Raw genomic sequence first — 16,953 nt, 5'->3', positions numbered from 1 at the left:
CACCCACCGGAGCTGGCGCCATCCTCATGTCACTGCAGTGCTCTGTTAAATCAGCTGCTCTGGGCTGCAATGGTCCAGAGCACTGTAGCGCCAGTGTGCAGCATGTAAGGCATTGGTGGTTCAGTGGTAGAATTCTCGCCTGCCACGCGGGAGGCCCGGGTTCGATTCCCGGCCAATGCATGAGCGTTTTGCACATGTACCTTTCGTTGACTTTGAAGCATCGTGAAAAGGAAGAGATCAAACAAAAAAACAAGCCTTGATTGCCTTGCTTGCCTTATTTCTGCTACTAGCGATCACTCTGCTGATCCCTTTTAGTAGAAGGGGCCGCTGCGCCTTGACTGGAAGCAGGGCAATCTCAGATTATGCAAACAGCTCATAGAGGCCCAGCTCGAGTAGGTGCCAGTCTCACACGTCTGCAAAGGCCTTCAATGAGGCTTTCAGCAGAAGTCAAGAGTTTACGAGTGACCATTCGCATGGAACTGGCAGGTGTGTTAAATCAAGCGCTCTACCGCAGTAATGCTGCTTGTCAAGCATTGGTAGTTCAGTGGTAGAATTCTCGCTTCCCAAGCGGGAGGCCCGGGTTCGATTCCTGGCCAATGCATGGCACTTTTGTAGACGTGTCTCTTGATATTTTAAAAGGCATGGGAAAAGAAAAATGGAAACGGTAGATAAGATGATTGCATTGCTTCTCTGTTTTCTGCGCAAAGAAAGCACTCTGCTGCCCTCTTTTAGCAGAAGATGGAACTGCAGTTTCAACTTAAGGCGGGAAACCTTCTATTATGCAAATAATTCCCAGAAGACCCCAGAAGCCCAGATTGAAAGGGTGTCAGCCTCGTGTGGCTGCAAAGATATCCACTGAGTCCTGCAGTAGAAGTCTGGCTTTCCTGAGGCACGGTGCTCAGGGAACTGCACTCTGAGTAGCGACCCATACAAAGGCCACCCTCATCTACCAGTGTGCTTGCCTCTGTCCACTTTTCCTGTCTATAGAACCTGGCCGTTCGTGGCCGTTCGTGGCCAAGTGAGTGAGAAGGACTGCCAGGGCAGCGCAGCTCCCATTCACCCACCGGAGCTGGCGCCATCCTCATGTCACTGCAGTGCTCTGTTAAATCAGCTGCTCTGGGCTGCAATGGTCCAGAGCACTGTAGCGCCAGTGTGCAGCATGAAAGGCATTGGTGGTTCAGTGGTAGAATTCTCGCCTGCCATGCGGGAGGCCCGGGTTCGATTCCCGGCCAATGCATGAGCGTTTTGCACATGTACCTTTCGTTGACTTTGAAGCATCGTGAAAAGGAAGAGACCGAACAAAAAAACAAGCCTTGATTGCCTTGCTTGCCTTATTTCTGCTACTAGCGATCACTCTGCTGATCCCTTTTAGTAGAAGGGGCCGCTGCGCCTTGACTGGAAGCAGGGCAATCTCAGATTATGCAAAACGCTCATAGAGGCCCAGCCCGAGTAGGTGCCAGTCTCACACGTCTGCAAAGGCCTTCAATGAGGCTTTCAGCAGAAGTCAAGAGTTTACGAGTGACCATTCGCATGGAACTGGCAGGTGTGTTAAATCAAGCGCTCTACCGCAGTAATGCTGCTTGTCAGCCGGAAGCGGGAGGCCCGGGTTCGATTCCCGGCCAATGCATGGCACTTTTGTAGACGTGTCTCTTGATATTTTAAAAGGCATGGGAAAAGAAAAATGGAAACGGTAGATAAGATGATTGCATTGCTTGTCTGTTTTCTGCGCAAAGAAAGCACTCTGCTGCCCTCTTTTAGCAGAAGATGGAACTGCAGTTTCAACTTAAGGCGGGAAACCTTCTATTATGCAAATAATTCCCAGAAGACCCCAGAAGCCCAGATTGAAAGGGTGTCAGCCTCGTGTGGCTGCAAAGATATCCCCTGAGTCCTGCAGTAGAAGTCTGGCTTTCCTGAGGCACGGTGCTCAGGGAACTGCACTCAGAGTAGCGACCCATACAAAGGCCACCCTCATCTACCAGTGTGCTTGCCTCTGTCCACTTTTCCTGTCTATAGAACCTGGCCGTTCGTGGCCAAGTGAGTGAGAAGGACTGCCAGGGCAGCGCAGCTCCCATTCACCCACCGGAGCTGGCGCCATCCTCATGTCACTGCAGTGCTCTGTTAAATCAGCTGCTCTGGGCTGCAATGGTCCAGAGCACTGTAGCGCCAGTGTGCAGCATGAAAGGCATTGGTGGTTCAGTGGTAGAATTCTCGCCTGCCACGCGTGAGGCCCGGGTTCGATTCCCGGCCAATGCATGAGCGTTTTGCACATGTACCTTTCGTTGACTTTGAAGCATCGTGAAAAGGAAGAGACCGAACAAAAAAACAAGCCTTGATTGCCTTGCTTGCCTTATTTCTGCTACTAGCGATCACTCTGCTGATCCCTTTTAGTAGAAGGGGCCGCTGCGCCTTGACTGGAAGCAGGGCAATCTCAGATTATGCAAACAGCTCATAGAGGCCCAGCCCGAGTAGGCGCCAGTCTCACACGTCTGCAAAGGCCTTCAATGAGGCTTTCAGCAGAAGTCAAGAGTTTACGAGTGACCATTCGCATGGAACTGGCAGGTGTGTTAAATCAAGCGCTCTACCGCAGTAATGCTGCTTGTCAGCCGGAAGCGGGAGGCCCGGGTTCGATTCCCGGCCAATGCATGGCACTTTTGTAGACGTGTCTCTTGATATTTTAAAAGGCATGGGAAAAGAAAAATGGAAACGGTAGATAAGATGATTGCATTGCTTGTCTGTTTTCTGCGCAAAGAAAGCACTCTGCTGCCCTCTTTTAGCAGAAGATGGAACTGCAGTTTCAACTTAAGGCGGGAAACCTTCTATTATGCAAATAATTCCCAGAAGACCCCAGAAGCCCAGATTGAAAGGGTGTCAGCCTCGTGTGGCTGCAAAGATATACCCTGAGTCCTGCAGTAGAAGTCTGGCTTTCCTGAGGCACGGTGCTCAGGGAACTGCACTCAGAGTAGCAACCCATACAAAGGCCACCCTCATCTACCAGTGTGCTTGCCTCTGTCCACTTTTCCTGTCTATAGAACCTGGCCGTTCGTGGCCAAGTGAGTGAGAAGGACTGCCAGGGCAGCGCAGCTCCCATTCACCCACCGGAGCTGGCGCCATCCTCATGTCACTGCAGTGCTCTGTTAAATCAGCTGCTCTGGGCTGCAATGGTCCAGAGCACTGTAGCGCCAGTGTGCAGCATGTAAGGCATTGGTGGTTCAGTGGTAGAATTCTCGCCTGCCACGCGGGAGGCCCGGGTTCGATTCCCGGCCAATGCATGAGCGTTTTGCACATGTACCTTTCGTTGACTTTGAAGCATCGTGAAAAGGAAGAGATCAAACAAAAAAACAAGCCTTGATTGCCTTGCTTGCCTTATTTCTGCTACTAGCGATCACTCTGCTGATCCCTTTTAGTAGAAGGGGCCGCTGCGCCTTGACTGGAAGCAGGGCAATCTCAGATTATGCAAACAGCTCATAGAGGCCCAGCTCGAGTAGGTGCCAGTCTCACACGTCTGCAAAGGCCTTCAATGAGGCTTTCAGCAGAAGTCAAGAGTTTACGAGTGACCATTCGCATGGAACTGGCAGGTGTGTTAAATCAAGCACTCTACCGCAGTAATGCTGCTTGTCAAGCATTGGTAGTTCAGTGGTAGAATTCTCGCTTCCCAAGCGGGAGGCCCGGGTTCGATTCCCGGCCAATGCATGGCACTTTTGTAGACGTGTCTCTTGATATTTTAAAAGGCATGGGAAAAGAAAAATGGAAACGGTAGATAAGATGATTGCATTGCTTGTCTGTTTTCTGCGCAAAGAAAGCACTCTGCTGCCCTCTTTTAGCAGAAGATGGAACTGCAGTTTCAACTTAAGGCGGGAAACCTTCTATTATGCAAATAATTCCCAGAAGACCCCAGAAGCCCAGATTGAAAGGGTGTCAGCCTCGTGTGGCTGCAAAGATATCCCCTGAGTCCTGCAGTAGAAGTCTGGCTTTCCTGAGGCACGGTGCTCAGGGAACTGCACTCAGAGTAGCGACCCATACAAAGGCCACCCTCATCTACCAGTGTGCTTGCCTCTGTCCACTTTTCCTGTCTATAGAACCTGGCCGTTCGTGGCCAAGTGAGTGAGAAGGACTGCCAGGGCAGCGCAGCTCCCATTCACCCACCGGAGCTGGCGCCATCCTCATGTCACTGCAGTGCTCTGTTAAATCAGCTGCTCTGGGCTGCAATGGTCCAGAGCACTGTAGCGCCAGTGTGCAGCATGTAAGGCATTGGTGGTTCAGTGGTAGAATTCTCGCCTGCCACGCGGGAGGCCCGGGTTCGATTCCCGGCCAATGCATGAGCGTTTTGCACATGTACCTTTCGTTGACTTTGAAGCATCGTGAAAAGGAAGTGATCAAACAAAAAAACAAGCCTTGATTGCCTTGCTTGCCTTATTTCTGCTACTAGCGATCACTCTGCTGATCCCTTTTAGTAGAAGGGGCCGCTGCGCCTTGACTGGAAGCAGGGCAATCTCAGATTATGCAAACAGCTCATAGAGGCCCAGCTCGAGTAGGTGCCAGTCTCACACGTCTGCAAAGGCCTTCAATGAGGCTTTCAGCAGAAGTCAAGAGTTTACGAGTGACCATTCGCATGGAACTGGCAGGTGTGTTAAATCAAGCGCTCTACCGCAGTAATGCTGCTTGTCAAGCATTGGTAGTTCAGTGGTAGAATTCTCGCTTCCCAAGCGGGAGGCCCGGGTTCGATTCCCGGCCAATGCATGGCACTTTTGTAGACGTGTCTCTTGATATTTTAAAAGGCATGGGAAAAGAAAAATGGAAACGGTAGATAAGATGATTGCATTGCTTGTCTGTTTTCTGCGCAAAGAAAGCACTCTGCTGCCCTCTTTTAGCAGAAGATGGAACTGCAGTTTCAACTTAAGGCGGGAAACCTTCTATTATGCAAATAATTCCCAGAAGACCCCAGAAGCCCAGATTGAAAGGGTGTCAGCCTCGTGTGGCTGCAAAGATATCCCCTGAGTCCTGCAGTAGAAGTCTGGCTTTCCTGAGGCACGGTGCTCAGGGAACTGCACTCAGAGTAGCGACCCATACAAAGGCCACCCTCATCTACCAGTGTGCTTGCCTCTGTCCACTTTTCCTGTCTATAGAACCTGGCCGTTCGTGGCCAAGTGAGTGAGAAGGACTGCCAGGGCAGCGCAGCTCCCATTCACCCACCGGAGCTGGCGCCATCCTCATGTCACTGCAGTGCTCTGTTAAATCAGCTGCTCTGGGCTGCAATGGTCCAGAGCACTGTAGCGCCAGTGTGCAGCATGTAAGGCATTGGTGGTTCAGTGGTAGAATTCTCGCCTGCCACGCGGGAGGCCCGGGTTCGATTCCCGGCCAATGCATGAGCGTTTTGCACATGTACCTTTCGTTGACTTTGAAGCATCGTGAAAAGGAAGAGATCAAACAAAAAAACAAGCCTTGATTGCCTTGCTTGCCTTATTTCTGCTACTAGCGATCACTCTGCTGATCCCTTTTAGTAGAAGGGGCCGCTGCGCCTTGACTGGAAGCAGGGCAATCTCAGATTATGCAAACAGCTCATAGAGGCCCAGCCCGAGTAGGTGCCAGTCTCACACGTCTGCAAAGGCCTTCAATGAGGCTTTCAGCAGAAGTGAAGAGTTTACGAGTGACCATTCGCATGGAACTGGCAGGTGTGTTAAATCAAGCGCTCTACCGCAGTAATGCTGCTTGTCAAGCATTGGTAGTTCAGTGGTAGAATTCTCGCTTCCCAAGCGGGAGTTCCGGGTTCGATTCCCGGCCAATGCATGGCACTTTTGTAGACGTGTCTCTTGATATTTTAAAAGGCATGGGAAAAGAAAAATGGAAACGGTAGATAAGATGATTGCATTGCTTGTCTGTTTTCTGCGCAAAGAAAGCACTCTGCTGCCCTCTTTTAGCAGAAGATGGAACTGCAGTTTCAAATTAAGGCGGGAAACCTTCTATTATGCAAATAATTCCCAGAAGACCCCAGAAGCCCAGATTGAAAGGGTGTCAGCCTCGTGTGGCTGCAAAGATATCCCCTGAGTCCTGCAGTAGAAGTCTGGCTTTCCTGAGGCACGGTGCTCAGGGAACTGCACTCAGAGTAGCGACCCATACAAAGGCCACCCTCATCTACCAGTGTGCTTGCCTCTGTCCACTTTTCCTGTCTATAGAACCTGGCCGTTCGTGGCCAAGTGAGTGAGAAGGACTGCCAGGGCAGCGCAGCTCCCATTCACCCACCGGAGCTGGCGCCATCCTCATGTCACTGCAGTGCTCTGTTAAATCAGCTGCTCTGGGCTGCAATGGTCCAGAGCACTGTAGCGCCAGTGTGCAGCATGTAAGGCATTGGTGGTTCAGTGGTAGAATTCTCGCCTGCCACGCGGGAGGCCCGGGTTCGATTCCCGGCCAATGCATGAGCGTTTTGCACATGTACCTTTCGTTGACTTTGAAGCATCGTGAAAAGGAAGAGATCAAACAAAAAAACAAGCCTTGATTGCCTTGCTTGCCTTATTTCTGCTACTAGCGATCACTCTGCTGATCCCTTTTAGTAGAAGGGGCCGCTGCGCCTTGACTGGAAGCAGGGCAATCTCAGATTATGCAAACAGCTCATAGAGGCCCAGCCCGAGTAGGTGCCAGTCTCACACGTCTGCAAAGGCCTTCAATGAGGCTTTCAGCAGAAGTGAAGAGTTTACGAGTGACCATTCGCATGGAACTGGCAGGTGTGTTAAATCAAGCGCTCTACCGCAGTAATGCTGCTTGTCAAGCATTGGTAGTTCAGTGGTAGAATTCTCGCTTCCCAAGCGGGAGTCCCGGGTTCGATTCCCGGCCAATGCATGGCACTTTTGTAGACGTGTCTCTTGATATTTTAAAAGGCATGGGAAAAGAAAAATGGAAACGGTAGATAAGATGATTGCATTGCTTGTCTGTTTTCTGCGCAAAGAAAGCACTCTGCTGCCCTCTTTTAGCAGAAGATGGAACTGCAGTTTCAAATTAAGGCGGGAAACCTTCTATTATGCAAATAATTCCCAGAAGACCCCAGAAGCCCAGATTGAAAGGGTGTCAGCCTCGTGTGGCTGCAAAGATATCCCCTGAGTCCTGCAGTAGAAGTCTGGCTTTCCTGAGGCACGGTGCTCAGGGAACTGCACTCAGAGTAGCGACCCATACAAAGGCCACCCTCATCTACCAGTGTGCTTGCCTCTGTCCACTTTTCCTGTCTATAGAACCTGGCCGTTCGTGGCCAAGTGAGTGAGAAGGACTGCCAGGGCAGCGCAGCTCCCATTCACCCACCGGAGCTGGCGCCATCCTCATGTCACTGCAGTGCTCTGTTAAATCAGCTGCTCTGGGCTGAAATGGTCCAGAGCACTGTAGCGCCAGTGTGCAGCATGTAAGGCATTGGTGGTTCAGTGGTAGAATTCTCGCCTGCCACGCGGGAGGCCCGGGTTCGATTCCCGGCCAATGCATGAGCGTTTTGCACATGTACCTTTCGTTGACTTTGAAGCATCGTGAAAAGGAAGAGACCAAACAAAAAAAACAAGCCTTGATTGCCTTGCTTGCCTTATTTCTGCTACTAGCGATCACTCTGCTGATCCCTTTTAGAAGAAGGGGCCGCTGCGCCTTGACTGGAAGCAGGGCAATCTCAGATTATGCAAACAGCTCATAGAGGCCCAGCCCGAGTAGGTGCCAGTCTCACACGTCTGCAAAGGCCTTCAATGAGGCTTTCAGCAGAAGTCAAGAGTTTACGAGTGACCATTCGCATGGAACTGGCAGGTGTGTTAAATCAAGCGCTCTACCGCAGTAATGCTGCTTGTCAGGCATTGGTAGTTCAGTGGTAGAATTCTCGCTTCCCAAGCGGGAGGCCCGGGTTCGATTCCCGGCCAATGCATGGCACTTTTGTAGACGTGTCTCTTGATATTTTAAAAGGCATGGGAAAAGAAAAATGGAAACGGTAGATAAGATGATTGCATTGCTTGTCTGTTTTCTGCGCAAAGAAAGCACTCTGCTGCCCTCTTTTAGCAGAAGATGGAACTGCAGTTTCAACTTAAGGCGGGAAACCTTCTATTATGCAAATAATTCCCAGAAGACCCCAGAAGCCCAGATTGAAAGGGTGTCAGCCTCGTGTGGCTGCAAAGATATCCCCTGAGTCCTGCGGTAGAAGTCTGGCTTTCCTGAGGCACGGTGCTCAGGGAACTGCACTCAGAGTAGCGACCCATACAAAGGCCACCCTCATCTACCAGTGTGCTTGCCTCTGTCGACTTTTCCTGTCTATAGAACCTGGCCGTTCGTGGCCAAGTGAGTGAGAAGGACTGCCAGGGCAGCGCAGCTCCCATTCACCCACCGGAGCTGGCGCCATCCTCATGTCACTGCAGTGCTCTGTTAAATCAGCTGCTCTGGGCTGAAATGGTCCAGAGCACTGTACCGCCAGTGTGCAGCATGTAAGGCATTGGTGGTTCAGTGGTAGAATTCTCGCCTGCCGCGCGGGAGGCCCGGGTTCGATTCCCGGCCAATGCATGAGCGTTTTGCACATGTACCTTTCGTTGACTTTGAAGCATCGTGAAAAGGAAGAGACCAAACAAAAAAAACAAGCCTTGATTGCCTTGCTTGCCTTATTTCTGCTACTAGCGATCACTCTGCTGATCCCTTTTAGAAGAAGGGGCCGCTGCGCCTTGACTGGAAGCAGGGCAATCTCAGATTATGCAAACAGCTCATAGAGGCCCAGCCCGAGTAGGTGCCAGTCTCACACGTCTGCAAAGGCCTTCAATGAGGCTTTCAGCAGAAGTCAAGAGTTTACGAGTGACCATTCGCATGGAACTGGCAGGTGTGTTAAATCAAGCGCTCTACCGCAGTAATGCTGCTTGTCAGGCATTGGTAGTTCAGTGGTAGAATTCTCGCTTCCCAAGCGGGAGGCCCGGGTTCGATTCCCGGCCAATGCATGGCACTTTTGTAGACGTGTCTCTTGATATTTTAAAAGGCATGGGAAAAGAAAAATGGAAACGGTAGATAAGATGATTGCATTGCTTGTCTGTTTTCTGCGCAAAGAAAGCACTCTGCTGCCCTCTTTTAGCAGAAGATGGAACTGCAGTTTCAACTTAAGGCGGGAAACCTTCTATTATGCAAATAATTCCCAGAAGACCCCAGAAGCCCAGATTGAAAGGGTGTCAGCCTCGTGTGGCTGCAAAGATATCCCCTGAGTCCTGCAGTAGAAGTCTGGCTTTCCTGAGGCACGGTGCTCAGGGAACTGCACTCAGAGTAGCGACCCATACAAAGGCCACCCTCATCTACCAGTGTGCTTGCCTCCGTCCACTTTTCCTGTCTATAGAACCTGGCCGTTCGTGGCCAAGTGAGTGAGAAGGACTGCCAGGGCAGCGCAGCTCCCATTCACCCACCGGAGCTGGCGCCATCCTCATGTCACTGCAGTGCTCTGTTAAATCAGCTGCTCTGGGCTGTAATGGTCCAGAGCACTGTAGCGCCAGTGTGCAGCATGTACGGCATTGGTGGTTCAGTGGTAGAATTCTTGCCTGCCACGCGGGAGGCCCGGGTTCGATTCCCGGCCAATGCATGAGCGTTTTGCACATGTACCTTTCATTGACTTTGAAGCATCGTGAAAAGGAAGAGACCAAACAAAAAAACAAGCCTTGATTGCCTTGCTTACCTTATTTCTGCTACTAGCGATCACTCTGCTGATCCCTTTTAGTAGAAGGGGCCGCTGCGCCTTGACTGGAAGCAGGGCAATCTCAGATTATGCAAACAGCTCATAGAGGCCCAGCCCGAGTAGGTGCCAGTCTCACACGTCTGCAAAGGCCTTCAATGAGGCTTTCAGCAGAAGTCAAGAGTTTACGAGTGACCATTCGCATGGAACTGGCAGGTGTGTTAAATCAAGTGCTCTACCGCAGTAATGCTGCTTGTCAGGCATTGGTAGCTCATTGGTAGAATTCTCGCTTCCCAAGTGGGAGGCCCTGGTTCGATTCCCGGCCAATGCATGGCACTTTTGTAGACGTGTCTCTTGATATTTTAAAAGGCATGGGAAAAGAAAAATGGAAACGGTAGATAAGATGATTGCATTGCTTGTCTGTTTTCTGCGCAAAGAAAGCACTCTGCTGCCCTCTTTTAGCAGAAGATGGAACGGCAGTTTCAATTTAAGGCGGGAAACCTATTATGCAAATAATTCCCAGAAGACCCCAGAAGCCCAGATTGAAAGGGTGTCAGCCTTGTGTGGCTGCAAAGATATCCCCTGAGTCCTGCGGTAGAAGTCTGGCTTTCCTGAGGCACGGTGCTCAGGGAACTGCACTCAGAGTAGCGACCCATACAAAGGCCACCCTCATCTACCAGTGTGCTTGCCTCTGTCCACTTTTCCTGTCTATAGAACCTGGCCGTTCGTGGCCAAGTGAGTGAGAAGGACTGCCAGGGCAGCGCAGCTCCCATTCACCCACCGGAGCTGGCGCCATCCTCATGTCACTGCAGTGCTCTGTTAAATCAGCTGCTCTGGCCTGCAATGGTCCAGAGCACTGTAGCGCCAGTGTGCAGCATGTAAGGCATTGGTGGTTCAGTGGTAGAATTCTCGCCTGCCACGCGGGAGGCCCGGGTTTGATTCCCGGCCAATGCATGGCACTTTTGTAGACGTGTCTCTTGATATTTTAAAAGGCATGGGAAAAGAAAAATGGAAACGGTAGATAAGATGATTGCATTGCTTGTCTGTTTTCTGCGCAAAGAAAGCACTCTGCTGCCCTCTTTTAGCAGAAGATGGAACTGCAGTTTCAACTTAAGGCGGGAAACCTTCTATTATGCAAATAATTCCCAGAAGACCCCAGAAGCCCAGATTGAAAGGGTGTCAGCCTCGTGTGGCTGCAAAGATATCCCCTGAGTCCTGCGGTAGAAGTCTGGCTTTCCTGAGGCACGGTGCTCAGGGAACTGCACTCAGAGTAGCGACCCATACAAAGGCCACCCTCATCTACCAGTGTGCTTGCCTCTGTCGACTTTTCCTGTCTATAGAACCTGGCCGTTCGTGGCCAAGTGAGTGAGAAGGACTGCCAGGGCAGCGCAGCTCCCATTCACCCACCGGAGCTGGCGCCATCCTCATGTCACTGCAGTGCTCTGTTAAATCAGCTGCTCTGGGCTGAAATGGTCCAGAGCACTGTAGCGCCAGTGTGCAGCATGTAAGGCATTGGTGGTTCAGTGGTAGAATTCTCGCCTGCCACGCGGGAGGCCCGGGTTCGATTCCCGGCCAATGCATGAGCGTTTTGCACATGTACCTTTCGTTGACTTTGAAGCATCGTGAAAAGGAAGAGACCAAACAAAAAAAACAAGCCTTGATTGCCTTGCTTGCCTTATTTCTGCTACTAGCGATCACTCTGCTGATCCCTTTTAGAAGAAGGGGCCGCTGCGCCTTGACTGGAAGCAGGGCAATCTCAGATTATGCAAACAGCTCATAGAGGCCCAGCCCGAGTAGGTGCCAGTCTCACACGTCTGCAAAGGCCTTCAATGAGGCTTTCAGCAGAAGTCAAGAGTTTACGAGTGACCATTCGCATGGAACTGGCAGGTGTGTTAAATCAAGCGCTCTACCGCAGTAATGCTGCTTGTCAGGCATTGGTAGTTCAGTGGTAGAATTCTCGCTTCCCAAGCGGGAGGCCCGGGTTCGATTCCCGGCCAATGCATGGCACTTTTGTAGACGTGTCTCTTGATATTTTAAAAGGCATGGGAAAAGAAAAATGGAAACGGTAGATAAGATGATTGCATTGCTTGTCTGTTTTCTGCGCAAAGAAAGCACTCTGCTGCCCTCTTTTAGCAGAAGATGGAACTGCAGTTTCAACTTAAGGCGGGAAACCTTCTATTATGCAAATAATTCCCAGAAGACCCCAGAAGCCCAGATTGAAAGGGTGTCAGCCTCGTGTGGCTGCAAAGATATCCCCTGAGTCCTGCGGTAGAAGTCTGGCTTTCCTGAGGCACGGTGCTCAGGGAACTGCACTCAGAGTAGCGACCCATACAAAGGCCACCCTCATCTACCAGTGTGCTTGCCTCTGTCGACTTTTCCTGTCTATAGAACCTGGCCGTTCGTGGCCAAGTGAGTGAGAAGGACTGCCAGGGCAGCGCAGCTCCCATTCACCCACCGGAGCTGGCGCCATCCTCATGTCACTGCAGTGCTCTGTTAAATCAGCTGCTCTGGGCTGAAATGGTCCAGAGCACTGTACCGCCAGTGTGCAGCATGTAAGGCATTGGTGGTTCAGTGGTAGAATTCTCGCCTGCCGCGCGGGAGGCCCGGGTTCGATTCCCGGCCAATGCATGAGCGTTTTGCACATGTACCTTTCGTTGACTTTGAAGCATCGTGAAAAGGAAGAGACCAAACAAAAAAAACAAGCCTTGATTGCCTTGCTTGCCTTATTTCTGCTACTAGCGATCACTCTGCTGATCCCTTTTAGAAGAAGGGGCCGCTGCGCCTTGACTGGAAGCAGGGCAATCTCAGATTATGCAAACAGCTCATAGAGGCCCAGCCCGAGTAGGTGCCAGTCTCACACGTCTGCAAAGGCCTTCAATGAGGCTTTCAGCAGAAGTCAAGAGTTTACGAGTGACCATTCGCATGGAACTGGCAGGTGTGTTAAATCAAGCGCTCTACCGCAGTAATGCTGCTTGTCAGGCATTGGTAGTTCAGTGGTAGAATTCTCGCTTCCCAAGCGGGAGGCCCGGGTTCGATTCCCGGCCAATGCATGGCACTTTTGTAGACGTGTCTCTTGATATTTTAAAAGGCATGGGAAAAGAAAAATGGAAACGGTAGATAAGATGATTGCATTGCTTGTCTGTTTTCTGCGCAAAGAAAGCACTCTGCTGCCCTCTTTTAGCAGAAGATGGAACTGCAGTTTCAACTTAAGGCGGGAAACCTTCTATTATGCAAATAATTCCCAGAAGACCCCAGAAGCCCAGATTGAAAGGGTGTCAGCCTCGTGTGGCTGCAAAGATATCCCCTGAGTCCTGCGGTAGAAGTCTGGCTTTCCTGAGGCACGGTGCTCAGGGAACTGCACTCAGAGTAGCGACCCATACAAAGGCCACCCTCATCTACCAGTGTGCTTGCCTCTGTCCACTTTTCCTGTCTATAGAACCTGGCCGTTCGTGGCCGTTCGTGGCCAAGTGAGTGAGAAGGACTGCCAGGGCAGCGCAGCTCCCATTCACCCACCGGAGCTGGCGCCATCCTCATGTCACTGCAGTGCTCTGTTAAATCAGCTGCTCTGGGCTGCAATGGTCCAGAGCACTGTAGCGCCAGTGTGCAGCATGTAAGGCATTGGTGGTTCAGTGGTAGAATTCTCGCCTGCCACGCGGGAGGCCCGGGTTCGATTCCCGGCCAATGCATGAGCGTTTTGCACATGTACCTTTCGTTGACTTTGAAGCATCGTGAAAAGGAAGAGACCGAACAAAAAAACAAGCCTTGATTGCCTTGCTTGCCTTATTTCTGCTACTAGCGATCACTCTGCTGATCCCTTTTAGTAGAAGGGGCCGCTGCGCCTTGACTGGAAGCAGGGCAATCTCAGATTATGCAAACAGCTCATAGAGGCCCAGCCCGAGTAGGTGCCAGTCTCACACGTCTGCAAAGGCCTTCAATGAGGCTTTCAGCAGAAGTCAAGAGTTTACGAGTGACCATTCGCATGGAACTGGCAGGTGTGTTAAATCAAGTGCTCTACCGCAGTAATGCTGCTTGTCAGGCATTGGTAGCTCAGTGGTAGAATTCTCGCTTCCCAAGTGGGAGGCCCCGGTTCGATTCCCGGCCAATGCATGGCACTTTTGTAGACGTGTCTCTTGATATTTTAAAAGGCATGGGAAAAGAAAAATGGAAACGGTAGATAAGATGATTGCATTGCTTGTCTGTTTTCTGCGCAAAGAAAGCACTCTGCTGCCCTCTTTTAGCAGAAGATGGAACGGCAGTTTCAACTTAAGGCGGGAAACCTATTATGCAAATAATTCCCAGAAGACCCCAGAAGCCCAGATTGAAAGGGTGTCAGCCTCGTGTGGCTGCAAAGATATCCCCTGAGTCCTGCGGTAGAGGTCTGGCTTTCCTGAGGCACGGTGCTCAGGGAACTGCACTCAGAGTAGCGACCCATACAAAGGCCACCCTCATCTACCAGTGTGCTTGCCTCTGTCCACTTTTCCTGTCTATAGAACCTGGCCGTTCGTGGCCAAGTGAGTGAGAAGGACTGCCAGGGCAGCGCAGCTCCCATTCACCCACCGGAGCTGGCGCCATCCTCATGTCACTGCAGTGCTCTGTTAAATCAGCTGCTCTGGGCTGAAATGGTCCAGAGCACTGTAGCGCCAGTGTGCAGCATGTAAGGCATTGGTGGTTCAGTGGTAGAATTCTCGCCTGCCACACGGGAGGCCCGGGTTCGATTCCCGGCCAATGCATGAGCGTTTTGCACATGTACCTTTCGTTGACTTTGAAGCATCGTGAAAAGGAAGAGACCAAACAAAAAAAAACAAGCCTTGATTGCCTTGCTTGCCTTATTTCTGCTACTAGCGATCACTCTGCTGATCCCTTTTAGAAGAAGGGGCCGCTGCGCCTTGACTGGAAGCAGGGCAATCTCAGATTATGCAAACAGCTCATAGAGGCCCAGCCCGAGTAGGTGCCAGTCTCACACGTCTGCAAAGGCCTTCAATGAGGCTTTCAGCAGAAGTCAAGAGTTTACGAGTGACCATTCGCATGGAACTGGCAGGTGTGTTAAATCAAGCGCTCTACCGCAGTAATGCTGCTTGTCAGGCATTGGTAGTTCAGTGGTAGAATTCTCGCTTCCCAAGCGGGAGGCCCGGGTTCGATTCCCGGCCAATGCATGGCACTTTTGTAGACGTGTCTCTTGATATTTTAAAAGGCATGGGAAAAGAAAAATGGAAACGGTAGATAAGATGATTGCATTGCTTGTCTGTTTTCTGCGCAAAGAAAGCACTCTGCTGCCCTCTTTTAGCAGAAGATGGAACTGCAGTTTCAACTTAAGGCGGGAAACCTTCTATTATGCAAATAATTCCCAGAAGACCCCAGAAGCCCAGATTGAAAGGGTGTCAGCCTCGTGTGGCTGCAAAGATATCCCCTGAGTCCTGCGGTAGAAGTCTGGCTTTCCTGAGGCACGGTGCTCAGGGAACTGCACTCAGAGTAGCGACCCATACAAAGGCCACCCTCATCTACCAGTGTGCTTGCCTCTGTCGACTTTTCCTGTCTATAGAACCTGGCCGTTCGTGGCCAAGTGAGTGAGAAGGACTGCCAGGGCAGCGCAGCTCCCATTCACCCACCGGAGCTGGCGCCATCCTCATGTCACTGCAGTGCTCTGTTAAATCAGCTGCTCTGGGCTGAAATGGTCCAGAGCACTGTACCGCCAGTGTGCAGCATGTAAGGCATTGGTGGTTCAGTGGTAGAATTCTCGCCTGCCGCGCGGGAGGCCCGGGTTCGATTCCCGGCCAATGCATGAGCGTTTTGCACATGTACCTTTCGTTGACTTTGAAGCATCGTGAAAAGGAAGAGACCAAACAAAAAAAACAAGCCTTGATTGCCTTGCTTGCCTTATTTCTGCTACTAGCGATCACTCTGCTGATCCCTTTTAGAAGAAGGGGCCGCTGCGCCTTGACTGGAAGCAGGGCAATCTCAGATTATGCAAACAGCTCATAGAGGCCCAGCCCGAGTAGGTGCCAGTCTCACACGTCTGCAAAGGCCTTCAATGAGGCTTTCAGCAGAAGTCAAGAGTTTACGAGTGACCATTCGCATGGAACTGGCAGGTGTGTTAAATCAAGCGCTCTACCGCAGTAATGCTGCTTGTCAGGCATTGGTAGTTCAGTGGTAGAATTCTCGCTTCCCAAGCGGGAGGCCCGGGTTCGATTCCCGGCCAATGCATGGCACTTTTGTAGACGTGTCTCTTGATATTTTAAAAGGCATGGGAAAAGAAAAATGGAAACGGTAGATAAGATGATTGCATTGCTTGTCTGTTTTCTGCGCAAAGAAAGCACTCTGCTGCCCTCTTTTAGCAGAAGATGGAACTGCAGTTTCAACTTAAGGCGGGAAACCTTCTATTATGCAAATAATTCCCAGAAGACCCCAGAAGCCCAGATTGAAAGGGTGTCAGCCTCGTGTGGCTGCAAAGATATCCCCCGAGTCCTGCAGTAGAAGTCTGGCTTTCCTGAGGCACGGTGCTCAGGGAACTGCACTCAGAGTAGCGACCCATACAAAGGCCACCCTCATCTACCAGTGTGCTTGCCTCCGTCCACTTTTCCTGTCTATAGAACCTGGCCGTTCGTGGCCAAGTGAGTGAGAAGGACTGCCAGGGCAGCGCAGCTCCCATTCACCCACCGGAGCTGTCGCCATCCTCATGTCACTGCAGTGCTCTGTTAAATCAGCTGCTCTGGGCTGTAATGGTCCAGAGCACTGTAGCGCCAGTGTGCAGCATGTAAGGCATTGGTGGTTCAGTGGTAGAATTCTTGCCTGCCACGCGGGAGGCCCGGGTTCGATTCCCGGCCAATGCATGAGCGTTTTGCACATGTACCTTTCATTGACTTTGAAGCATCGTGAAAAGGAAGAGACCAAACAAAAAAACAAGCCTTGATTGCCTTGCTTACCTTATTTCTGCTACTAGCGATCACTCTGCTGATCCCTTTTAGTAGAAGGGGCCGCTGCGCCTTGACTGGAAGCAGGGCAATCTCAGATTATGCAAACAGCTCATAGAGGCCCAGCCCGAGTAGGTGCCAGTCTCACACGTCTGCAAAGGCCTTCAATGAGGCTTTCAGCAGAAGTCAAGAGTTTACGAGTGACCATTCGCATGGAACTGGCAGGTGTGTTAAATCAAGCGCTCTACCGCAGTAATGCTGCTTGTCAAGCATTGGTAGTTCAGTGGTAGAATTCTCGCTTCCGAAGCGGGAGGCCCGGGTTCGATTCCCGGCCAATGCATGGCACTTTTGTAGACGTGTCTCTTGATATTTTAAAAGGCATGGGAAAAGAAAAATGGAAAC

The 16,953-nt window shown here is 51.1% G+C and overlaps 24 non-coding genes across 24 annotated transcripts; all 24 read left to right on the top strand.

Moving 5' to 3' along the window:
- Positions 1-109: 109 nt before the first annotated feature.
- Positions 110-180, top strand: TRNAG-GCC (transfer RNA glycine (anticodon GCC)). The gene has a single exon. It is a non-coding gene; the product is annotated as a tRNA-Gly (tRNA).
- Positions 181-530: 350 nt separating this feature from the next.
- TRNAG-CCC (transfer RNA glycine (anticodon CCC)) lies at positions 531-601 on the top strand. The gene has a single exon. It is a non-coding gene; the product is annotated as a tRNA-Gly (tRNA).
- Positions 602-1,166: 565 nt separating this feature from the next.
- On the top strand, positions 1,167-1,237 carry TRNAG-GCC (transfer RNA glycine (anticodon GCC)). The gene has a single exon. It is a non-coding gene; the product is annotated as a tRNA-Gly (tRNA).
- Positions 1,238-3,198: 1,961 nt separating this feature from the next.
- Positions 3,199-3,269, top strand: TRNAG-GCC (transfer RNA glycine (anticodon GCC)). The gene has a single exon. It is a non-coding gene; the product is annotated as a tRNA-Gly (tRNA).
- Positions 3,270-3,619: 350 nt separating this feature from the next.
- TRNAG-CCC (transfer RNA glycine (anticodon CCC)) lies at positions 3,620-3,690 on the top strand. Its single transcript has one exon. It is a non-coding gene; the product is annotated as a tRNA-Gly (tRNA).
- Positions 3,691-4,245: 555 nt separating this feature from the next.
- On the top strand, positions 4,246-4,316 carry TRNAG-GCC (transfer RNA glycine (anticodon GCC)). The gene has a single exon. It is a non-coding gene; the product is annotated as a tRNA-Gly (tRNA).
- A 350-nt stretch (positions 4,317-4,666) lies between these two features.
- Positions 4,667-4,737, top strand: TRNAG-CCC (transfer RNA glycine (anticodon CCC)). Its single transcript has one exon. It is a non-coding gene; the product is annotated as a tRNA-Gly (tRNA).
- Positions 4,738-5,292: 555 nt separating this feature from the next.
- Positions 5,293-5,363, top strand: TRNAG-GCC (transfer RNA glycine (anticodon GCC)). The gene has a single exon. It is a non-coding gene; the product is annotated as a tRNA-Gly (tRNA).
- A 350-nt stretch (positions 5,364-5,713) lies between these two features.
- Positions 5,714-5,784, top strand: TRNAG-CCC (transfer RNA glycine (anticodon CCC)). The gene has a single exon. It is a non-coding gene; the product is annotated as a tRNA-Gly (tRNA).
- Positions 5,785-6,339: 555 nt separating this feature from the next.
- Positions 6,340-6,410, top strand: TRNAG-GCC (transfer RNA glycine (anticodon GCC)). The gene has a single exon. It is a non-coding gene; the product is annotated as a tRNA-Gly (tRNA).
- Positions 6,411-6,760: 350 nt separating this feature from the next.
- Positions 6,761-6,831, top strand: TRNAG-CCC (transfer RNA glycine (anticodon CCC)). The gene has a single exon. It is a non-coding gene; the product is annotated as a tRNA-Gly (tRNA).
- A 555-nt stretch (positions 6,832-7,386) lies between these two features.
- On the top strand, positions 7,387-7,457 carry TRNAG-GCC (transfer RNA glycine (anticodon GCC)). The gene has a single exon. It is a non-coding gene; the product is annotated as a tRNA-Gly (tRNA).
- A 351-nt stretch (positions 7,458-7,808) lies between these two features.
- TRNAG-CCC (transfer RNA glycine (anticodon CCC)) lies at positions 7,809-7,879 on the top strand. The gene has a single exon. It is a non-coding gene; the product is annotated as a tRNA-Gly (tRNA).
- Positions 7,880-8,434: 555 nt separating this feature from the next.
- Positions 8,435-8,505, top strand: TRNAG-GCC (transfer RNA glycine (anticodon GCC)). The gene has a single exon. It is a non-coding gene; the product is annotated as a tRNA-Gly (tRNA).
- A 351-nt stretch (positions 8,506-8,856) lies between these two features.
- TRNAG-CCC (transfer RNA glycine (anticodon CCC)) lies at positions 8,857-8,927 on the top strand. The gene has a single exon. It is a non-coding gene; the product is annotated as a tRNA-Gly (tRNA).
- Positions 8,928-11,152: 2,225 nt separating this feature from the next.
- On the top strand, positions 11,153-11,223 carry TRNAG-GCC (transfer RNA glycine (anticodon GCC)). Its single transcript has one exon. It is a non-coding gene; the product is annotated as a tRNA-Gly (tRNA).
- A 351-nt stretch (positions 11,224-11,574) lies between these two features.
- On the top strand, positions 11,575-11,645 carry TRNAG-CCC (transfer RNA glycine (anticodon CCC)). The gene has a single exon. It is a non-coding gene; the product is annotated as a tRNA-Gly (tRNA).
- A 555-nt stretch (positions 11,646-12,200) lies between these two features.
- On the top strand, positions 12,201-12,271 carry TRNAG-GCC (transfer RNA glycine (anticodon GCC)). The gene has a single exon. It is a non-coding gene; the product is annotated as a tRNA-Gly (tRNA).
- A 351-nt stretch (positions 12,272-12,622) lies between these two features.
- On the top strand, positions 12,623-12,693 carry TRNAG-CCC (transfer RNA glycine (anticodon CCC)). Its single transcript has one exon. It is a non-coding gene; the product is annotated as a tRNA-Gly (tRNA).
- Positions 12,694-13,258: 565 nt separating this feature from the next.
- Positions 13,259-13,329, top strand: TRNAG-GCC (transfer RNA glycine (anticodon GCC)). The gene has a single exon. It is a non-coding gene; the product is annotated as a tRNA-Gly (tRNA).
- Positions 13,330-14,725: 1,396 nt separating this feature from the next.
- TRNAG-CCC (transfer RNA glycine (anticodon CCC)) lies at positions 14,726-14,796 on the top strand. Its single transcript has one exon. It is a non-coding gene; the product is annotated as a tRNA-Gly (tRNA).
- Positions 14,797-15,351: 555 nt separating this feature from the next.
- TRNAG-GCC (transfer RNA glycine (anticodon GCC)) lies at positions 15,352-15,422 on the top strand. The gene has a single exon. It is a non-coding gene; the product is annotated as a tRNA-Gly (tRNA).
- A 351-nt stretch (positions 15,423-15,773) lies between these two features.
- TRNAG-CCC (transfer RNA glycine (anticodon CCC)) lies at positions 15,774-15,844 on the top strand. Its single transcript has one exon. It is a non-coding gene; the product is annotated as a tRNA-Gly (tRNA).
- A 976-nt stretch (positions 15,845-16,820) lies between these two features.
- TRNAR-CCG (transfer RNA arginine (anticodon CCG)) lies at positions 16,821-16,891 on the top strand. Its single transcript has one exon. It is a non-coding gene; the product is annotated as a tRNA-Arg (tRNA).
- The last annotated feature ends 62 nt before the right edge of the window (positions 16,892-16,953 follow it).

The sequence above is a fragment of the Ambystoma mexicanum genome, chromosome 1p (genome assembly GCF_040938575.1).
Source record: "Ambystoma mexicanum isolate Mex_15411 chromosome 1p, UKY_AmexF1_1, whole genome shotgun sequence".
NCBI lineage: Eukaryota > Metazoa > Chordata > Amphibia > Caudata > Ambystomatidae > Ambystoma > Ambystoma mexicanum.
The sequence above is the reverse complement of the archived record's forward strand: the minus strand, read 5'-3'. Positions and strand labels throughout refer to the sequence as shown.